The following is a 9,898-nucleotide window of genomic DNA, read 5'->3' as shown; positions in this document are numbered from 1 at the left end:
ACGGCTCCTTGTCTCTTCCTTTGGTTCTCTATATCCAGGGTTGTTTCCCTGTGTTCTTTCTTCATTGCTTCCATTTCCATTTTTAATTTCTTCAACTGTTTGATTCTGTTTTCCTGGAGTTCTTTCAGGGATTTTTTGTGATTCCTTTCTATATGCTTCTACTTGTTTATTTATGTTTTCCTGTGTTTCTCTAAGAGAGTTCTTCATGTCTTCCTTGAACTCCTCCAGCATCATGATCAAATATGATTTTGAATCTAGATCTTGCTTTTCTGGTGTGTTTGGACATTCAGTGTTTACTTTGGTGAGAGAATTGGGCTCTGATGTTGACATGTAGTCTAGGTTTCTGTTGCTCTGTTAAGTACGCTTGCCTCTTGCCATCAGATTGTCTCTGGTGCTACTTTGTTCTGCTATTTCTGATAGTGCCTATACCGTCCTATATGCCTGTGTGTCAGGAGTGCTGAAGACCTTATTTCCTATTTTCTTTCAGCCAGTTATGGAAACAGAGTATTCAGCTTTCGGGCGTGTAGTCTTTCCTGTCTACTGGTCTTCAGCTGTTCCCTTGGGCCTGTGTCTTGATTCTACCAGGTAAGTTGCATGGAACAGAAAAGTTGGTATTACCTGTGGTCCCATGGCTCAAGTTGCTCATGGGGGGTTGCTTTTGAGCTCTCCGTGAGGGCAGCAATGAGGAGGGCCTGCCCAATCTTTTCTGGGAGCCACCATGCACCGGGGTCCCAGATGACGTTAGGTGTTTTCCTCTGGAGTCAGAAATGTGGGCAGAGTGTAATCTCTTCTGGCTTCCCAGGCTTGTCTGCCCCTCTGAAGGTTTAGCTCTCCCTCCCACAGGATTTGGGTGCAGAAAACTCTTGATCTGGTCCCTTCAGGTCTGGGCGGCGTCTCTCCAATTTCTTCTTAAAAGGGGAAAAATATCCATAAGAGGGGATATGAAAGCAAAGTTTAGAGCAGCGTCTGAAGGAATGGCCATTCAGAGCCACATGTGGTATATATATATTTTTTTTTCCACCAAAACTAGATAAGATTAATAAAGTTAGAAAAATGTATGTGAAAAGGGACCAGATATAGATCTTTCCTGAGAGACACAGTGAGATCATATCCAATACATAGCTCAATAGTAGCATCAAACCACTGAAATCAGTTGGACCTCTTGGGGGGAATTAGAGGAAGGATTGAAAGAGTAGAAGGTACTTGCAACCATAAGAAAAACAGTCCCAAAAAACAAGAACTTCCAGGGAGTAAACCACTACCAAAAAAAATATACATGCACCCAGGGTTCCAACTGAATATGGAGCAGAGAATAGCCTTGTTGGGACATCAGTGGAAGGAGAAGACCTTGATCCTGCCAAGTTGGGACCCCCAGTGCAGGGTAATATGAGGGGGGCGGTAAGGGGGATGGATGGGAGGAATAACCGTATGGGGGAGGGCGAGGGGATGGGGCTTACAGCTAGGAAACCGCGAAAGGGAAAAACATTTGAAATGTAAATAAAGAAATTTATCTAATTTATAAAAAAATGACTGAAGCATCCACATTTTGTTTTTCCTTTTTCCCGAGCTTCATACAGTTTGTTAATTGTTTCTTGGGTATTCTTAGCTTTTAGGCTACTAGTCTCTTATCAGTGAGAGCATAACATGTGTGTTATTTTGTGACTGGGTTACATAACTCAGGAAGATATCGTCAAGTTCCATGCATTTGTCTACACAATGGAGTACTACTCAGCTATCAAAAACAATGACTTCATGAAATGCATAAGCAAATGTAATGAACTAGAAAATATCCTGAGTCAAATAACCCAATAACAGAAAAACACACATGGTATACACTCAACGATAAGTGGAAAATTGCCCAAAAGTTCGAATTACCCAAGAAACATCCACAGACCACATGAAACTCAGGAAAAAGCATGACCAAAATGCAGATTCTTCCATTCCTTCTTAAAAGGGGGAACAAAATTATTCCTAGGAGGTGATATGGACGCAAAGATTGTAGCAGAGACTGAAGGAATGCCCATTCAGAGCCTGCCCCACATGAGGCCAATATATATACAGCCACTAAAACTAGATAAGATTGCTGAACGTAAGGTGCGCATGCTGACAGGAACCGGATATAGATCTCTCCTGAGAGACACAACCAGAACATTTCAAATACAGATATGAATGCTAGCAGCAAACCACTGAACTGAGAACAGGACCACTTTGGAGGAATTAGAGAAAGGATTGAAATAGGAGAAAGGAATTGGCAACTCCATAAGAGCAACAATGCCAACCAACCAGATATTCCAGGGATTACACCACTATCCAAAGACTATACATGGACTGACCCAGGGCTCCAACTGCATATGTAGCAGAGAATAGCCTTTCTGGGTACCAGTGGAAAGGAAATCCCTTGGTCCTGCCAGAGTAGGACCTCTGGTGCAGGGGAATGTCAGGAGGATGGTAAAGGGAGGTGGATGGGAGGGAACACCCTTATGGGGGAGGGGGAGGGAATAAGGGGCTTATGGACAGGAAAATGGGAAAGGGAATAACATTTGAAATGTAAATAAAGAAATATATCAAATAAAAAAAGAAAATCAAACCCTGGAGGGGGCAATAAAAATATCATTTTATCCCCCCCCCAAACATTTTACCACCATTGTTCTAAGTTATTTTGGAGGTAAGACAACTTTATCTTGGCAAAGAAAGAGACAAGTCAATCAATGAAATAAAATTGAAGACCAAGACATAAAAATACATTCCTACGAACACTTTATTTTTTAAAAACTATTCAAAATTATACAGTGGAAAAAAATGAAAACACCTTCTATGTATGGTACCAATCTAACCATTAATATCAATGTAAAAGAATGAAAATAAATCCACATTAATCACCTTCTAAACAGGACCTCAAGGTGAAACAATTTAGCAGAATCTAATGGAAGATAAAATGGGAGATAACCTTGAATGAATTGGCACAGGGGACATTTCCTGAACAGAACAACAATGGCTCAAGCTTTATGATAAAAAGTTGACAAGTAGGACAAACTGAAAATCCTTGGTAAAGCAGAGGAAACAGATAATGGGACAGAACAGCAAATTATAGATTCGGAAATGATCTTCTCTATCCATAAATGTGATACAGGAACAATATCTAAAATATACAAAGAAATCAAGAAGTTAAACTCCAAAAAAAAATTAAATGATCCAATTTAAAAGGAGATAATTTCTAACAGAGGAATCTCCAATGTCCTAGAAGAACTTAGCTGCAGTAGATGCCAAGAAGTGAATGCTGACAAGAGTCTGATATAGCAGTCTCCTGAGAGCCTGTGACAGAGCCTAACAATTACAAAAGCACATTCTTCCAGGCAAACAATGGACTGTGTACAAGTCCCCAGTGGAGCATTTAGAGAATGGACTGAGGGACATAAGGGGTTTGCAACACCATAGGAAGAACAACAATATCAACCAGCCAGTCCCCTCAGAGTTTCCACAAACTAAACAGTACACATGGGGGACCCGTGGTTCCTCCTGCATATAGAGCAGAGCATGGCCTTGTTGGAATTCAATGGGAGAAGAAATCCCTGGTTCTTTGAAGGTTTGATGCCCCAGTATAGGGGAATGCCAGAGTGTGGAGGTGGGAATAGGTAGGTACCAGGGGGGCACCCTCATAAGCAGAGGAAATGATAAGACTCGGGGTATCCAGAGAGGAATCATGGAAAGAGGAAATCATTTGAAATGTAAATAACTAAAATATAAAGTGAAAAAGAAATGTCAAACATTATTATACATCAGGGAAGGACAAATCAAAATGGCGACATCAGGTTTTACCTTTCATTAATACAAAGGACTAATATCAAAAACACATGTGACAGTACATGCTGGTGAGAATTTTGAGAAAGAGGAACATTGCTCCATTGCTGAAGGGACTGCAAGATGGTATAACCACTCTAGAAATCATTCTGCTACTTCCTCAGAAATTTGTAAGTAGTTCTACCTTAATAACCTATGTACATATACCACTAAATCACTCCTGGACATATACTCAAACGTTGCTGCACTATAGCACAAGTACATATCCTCAATATTCTTAGCAGCCCTATTTGTGAAATTCAGAACCTGGAAACATCCAAATGTAAATTGATTAATGGACAAAAAATGTTGTTTACTGACAAAATGGACAATATTCAACTTTTAAATATTATGACATCATGAATATTTCAGTCAAATTATATGAAACCAGAAAATATCACAATGAGTGTTTTAACACATGCCAAAAAGTACATTCTTGGTGTGTGCTCACAGAGAAGTGGGTTTTAGCAAAAGTTACAGAACATGCATTATTCAACACTAGAACATTTGAAGCTTAAGAAGAAGGAAGGTCAAAGTATGGAGACTTCAAAAATCCTTACAAGGAGAGACAAAATAATCATGGGAAGGAGAGGGAAAGAAGGACCTGGGTGGGAGAGGGACAGGGGCAGGATCAAATCTGGAAAGAAAAAAAAAAAACCTTAGAAAGCCAGAAAACTGAATGGAAATCTGCAGCACTGTGGGTTAGAGTGTAGGCGGCATCCCTATTGTTAGAAGCTCCCAGGACCCAATGAAGATGACCTTCACAGAAATATCCAACTGTGCAGATGGAATGTGAAGAGACTACTTCCGGGAGAGAGACATGGCTCCCAGTTGATGCACGGGGCTCCTCAGTCATCTTCTAAATTTTTGACCAAGAAATGATTCAGTATAAAGGAAATGCAGTAACAAAAATGGTACAAAAATTGAAGGAAAGGTCATTTGGTGACCATCCCTACTTGGGATCCACCACATGAGCACCAAAGCCTCATGCTATCACTGCACTGATGTCAAGTAGTGCTTGGAGAAAGGAACCTAGTGAGGCTGTCTGTTGAGAGGTTCTACCAGCAGCTCACTTGGACAGATGCAGATTCTTAGAGTTGAGCATAGGACTTACATCAGGAACCCCTATGGGAGAGTTATGTCAGAAGGAGTTGAAGATTATTGTCACCTCAGAGGCAAAGCCACAGTATCAACTAACCAGTAACCTTGGGAGTTCCCAGAGACTAAGACTCCAACAAGGAAGTATATTTGCACTGGACTATGGACCCTGGCACATTTGAATCAGAGCATTGCCTTATCTTGACTCAGTAGGAAAGAATTTGCCTAATCCTGAAGAAACTTTGTCTCCCACCAAAGGTAGATGCTTGTGGATGTGAGGTGAGTGGTTGGTTTGGGGAGCTTCTCCAAATACAGGTAAAGATGGTGGGTTGAAATCTTATGAAAGGGAGTGAGATTTAGAATGTAAGTATGTTAAATAATTTTTAAACGCATCTATTTTATTCTTAAATGCTTTTAAAGGATCACTTTCTTGTGTTTTAAGAATGTCTGAATATATGGGGATAGCTGTGGTAGAGTTTCTGGACTCTACAAGAGACATTTGGTCCTTCCTCTTTTTTATTTAATTTTAATGCTTGTGTCTAGACATAGAGGATTAGAATGACTACAATTATAGTTGTTTACATCTGTTTCCTTCAGCATTGAATGGATGCTATATTTCTTCATTTATGCTTTTTCCCTTGATACTTTGAGAGCATTATCAATGAGCTAAGCCTGATAAGAAATTGTCTACTGGCCTGATAGCTTTGGATAGTGTACATGCCAGTTAAAAACAAGTTTTGAGGCATTAGAATGTGGCACTTAGGAGTTGGTATAGACTAGGTTTCTGAAATTTTTCCAGGAAGGTGCAGATAATACTATAGTATTAAGATTTTTTTCATTAAGTGTTTTTTGAATAACGAAAGAAAGTGAAGGGAAGTCCTCCACCCTTAAATGTCAGCTATTTCTATTGGTAAAATACTGAGAGTTTGAATTTATCCGATCATTTTCTCAGCACTGGCTCATGGGTTTTGTAACAAGATGTGTCAGGTGACACTGAGTTATTGCAATAAAAGGAAGGGAGAGGGAGACTGTTTAGGAGTAGAAGAATTCTCTTGTCCAGAAGAGATTGTGTTATGGTCAAGTGTCACAAAAGGCTGTACCAAATTTGTACATGCAGAGCCTAGGTGATGTGGTATGGAAGAAGTGAAGATTTTCCATCCCTTTATATCATATCTAGGCTGGATTATTCTATAATTATGTTCTTATATTCACTTCAGGATATGTCTTTACAGTGAAAAATTATACTGATGAGTGTGGGCATAGGACTCTACATTGAGTTTAAAGTAAATACAGGCCAACTCTTTTGTGTGGAGATTAATACATGTTCTTTAGCATGTGATATGAGGCACATTGAGTTGTTGCTAATCTCTGATTCTTGTTGATCATTTAAAAGTTAAAATGTAACATGTTTATGTTCACTGAGTCTGTGATGAAATGTAATTCTTTGTCTAATTAGTACATATATATATATATATGACATAATCAGAATAATCATACACAGAAAGCTAGGAAAATGCCTCTTTAAAGACTGCATATAAAATTCCCAGTGCACTACATTGTGATTGGAATACAGCATTAAAATTGTTAATCACAATTGTCATGTAATTCTTCTGTAGAATACAGTGTAATCCAATGCATTATAGCAATTACATACATGTGTATAACTGTGTTTTGCTGGCTCTTGATTCTCAATCAACCTCATTTGTAGCCTAAATGTCACTGAGTAGGCCCCTTTTTTCCAAGTATCCATCTTCCATTTTTATGTCCAATGTGCATATCACCTGTCCTTATAAGGATACCTCATTTGTATATGTATATCCTCTATATGTATGTAGTCCACATATGCCTCATTTTCTGACACTTATTCTCTAATGACAATTGGAAACAATGGTGATTCATGTTTAATTTTGTCACTCACTTTTACTATTTACAAAATTTAAATCACCACTTTATCTAAGTTTTAATAAGAATTCAGATCATTATTCAGTTAAATATTTTGTGTAACATTCTAAACCCATAGCTTAGTGGTTATCAACATTGGGTATTCTTCTAGAAAATTGGCTAATGTTTCCAGGACACAGAACAACTTATTTCTTATTGTATTGGTTACGTCTGGGTATCTGACAATGTCTTCTGATTTCAAAGTTAATATATGCATATATATGGAAATATATGGATATATAAGATGTAACAAGACTTAATCATACACACAGAACTCTTGTAAATGTATAAAAATAAAAAGGTATTTTTATTGTTCTAATAAAGGTATCTTTTACTTGCTCTATATCATGCACCGAAGTGCCCCAAGATACCTCCTATATATGTGGTCTGAATCAGCAAAGCGTCTCACCTGCTCTACTCCATTCCATATCACACTGCTGTTGGCTTCTCTCTGAGCCTGGCAGCAATCTTTCTACCTATCTAGTTCCCAAGGCAGGTTTCCATGCGATAAATACACATCCCAACTCTGTGGTGGCCCAGACTAGGTGTCGCATACTCTCTTAAATCTGCATATAAAATAGCATACAACACGATAACCTTTGACTGAATTGATAAGATATAATAGCCCACCTAAACATACAAAGCCCAATACAAATCCATCCGTCAAGAATATTCATAAGAATCTGTAAATACACAGAGTCAGCTTAACATCAGCTTCCATGTTCTCTCTGTCTCAGCTTCTCCCTGTCTCTCCTTTCTCTTTCTCTTTCTCTTTCCCTTCCAGTCTCCTCCTATTCCTTCAAACATTTTTCCTGGTCATCCTTCCTTCTCGTCCAGTGACAGACCACCTTCTATCCTGTACCTTCCCTACAAATTAAATGGGGAGAAAGTTCTGGTGAATTCACCTGAGTCCTGAGTCTGAGACTAAGCAGCAGTCCTTGGGACAGTGGAATTAGCATCAAAATACAGATAACTTGGGTTTTTAGCTGGATTCCCAAACCCGCAGATCCCTGCCCGCAGCAGCTTGCTGCTCCCAAACCCCGTGGGAGAGAGACCTCACTGCCTGGACAGGTGGGCACTCTTGAGACTGCAGAGTGGAAGAGACCACCAACACTGCCCACCCCTGCCCATATCCCTGGCCCAAGAGGAAACTGTATATGGTCTCTGGGTTCCCTTGGATAAGGGCACAGCAGCAGCAGGTCCCCTGTGTCTGAGACACAGCTGGAACCTGAAGGGACCAACCTGATAAACAGTTCTCGGCACCCAAATCCCGTGGGAGGGAGAGCTAAACCTTCAGAGAGGCATACACGCCTGGGAAACCAGAAGAGACTGCACTCTGCCCACATTACTGATTCCAGAGGAAAACACCAAACGCCATCTGGAACCCTGGTGCACAGAAGCTCCCAGAAAGGGCGGCGCAGATTTTCCTGGTTGCTGCCCCGCGGAGAGCTCATAGGCAGCACCCCATGAGCAAACTTGAGCCTCGGGACCACAGGTAAGACACACCTTCCTGCTCCAAGCGACCTGCCTGGTGAACTCAGGAAACCAGAGGCAAAATTCCTCTAGTACCGGACACTTCCAGTTTTTAGCGGGCTTCCCAAACCTGCGGATCCCTGTCCGCAGCAGCTCGATCCTCCCAAACCCCGTGGGAGAGAGACCTCACCGCCTGGAGAGGTGGGCACTCCTGAGACTGCAGAGCAGAAGAGACTACCAACACTGCCCACCCTTGCCCACATCCCTGGTCCAAGAGGAAACTATATGGCCTCTGGGTTCCCTTGGATAAGGGCACAGCAGCAGCAGGTCCCCCCTGTTATGACAAAACCAAATTTACACAATATCTTTCTACAAATCCAGCACTACAAAGGATAATAAATTGTAAAGCCCAACATAAGTAGGCAAGCTAAACCCTGGAAGAAGCAAGAAACTAATAGTCTTGGCAACAAAACAGAGAGAAGAAAAGCACACAAACATAACCTCATATACAAATATGAATATAACAGGAAGCAATAATGACTGTTCCTTAATATCTCTCAATATCAGTGGCCTCAACTCCCCAATAAAAAGACATAGATTAACAAACTGGATATGCAACGAGGACCCTGCTTTCTGCTGCCTACAGGAAACACACCTCAGAGACAAAGACAGACACTACCTCAGAGTGAAAGGCTGGAAAACAACTTTCCATGCAAATGGTCTGAAGAAACAAGCTGGAGTAGCTATTCTTTTTTTTTTTTTTTTTTTATTAACTTGAGTATTTCTTATATACATTTCGAGTGTTATTCCCTTTCCCGGTTTCCGGGCAAACATCTCCCTCCCCCCTCCCCTTCCTTATGGGTGTTCCCCTCCCAACCCTCCCCCCATTACGCCCTCTCCCCATAGACTAGTTCACTGGGGGTTCAGTCTTAGCAGGACCCAGGGCTTCCCCTTCCACTGGTGCTCTTACTAGGATATTCATTGCTACCTATGGGGTCAGAGTCCAGGGTCAGTCCATGTATAGTCTTTAGGTAGTGGCTTAGTCCCTGGAAGCTCTGGTTGCTTGGCATTGTTGTACTTTTGGGGTCTCGAGCCCCTTCAAGCTCTTCCAGTTCTTTCTCTGATTCCTTCAACGGGGGACCTATTCTCAGTTCAGTGGTTTGCTGCTGGCATTCGCCTCTGTATTTGCTGTATTCTGGCTGTGTCTCTCAGGAGCGATCTACATCCGGCTCCTGTCGGTCTGCACTCCTTTGCTTCATCCATCTTGTCTAATTGGGTGGCTGTATATGTATGGGCCACATGTGGGGCAGGCTCTGAATGGGTGTTCCTTCAGTCTCTGTTTTAATCTTTGCCTCTCCCTTCCCTGCCAAGGGTATTCTTTTTCCTCATTTAAAGAAGGAGTGAAGCATTCACATTTTGATCATCCGTCTTGAGTTTCGTTTGTTCTAGGGATCTAGGGTAATTCAAGCATTTGGGCTAATAGCCACTTATCAATGAGTGCATACCATGTATGTCTTTCTGTGATTGGGTTAGCTCACTCAGGATGATA

This window comes from Rattus norvegicus, chromosome 1 (assembly GCF_036323735.1).
Source record: "Rattus norvegicus strain BN/NHsdMcwi chromosome 1, GRCr8, whole genome shotgun sequence".
NCBI classification, from domain to species: domain Eukaryota; kingdom Metazoa; phylum Chordata; class Mammalia; order Rodentia; family Muridae; genus Rattus; species Rattus norvegicus.
The sequence above is the reverse complement of the archived record's forward strand: the minus strand, read 5'-3'. Positions refer to the sequence as shown.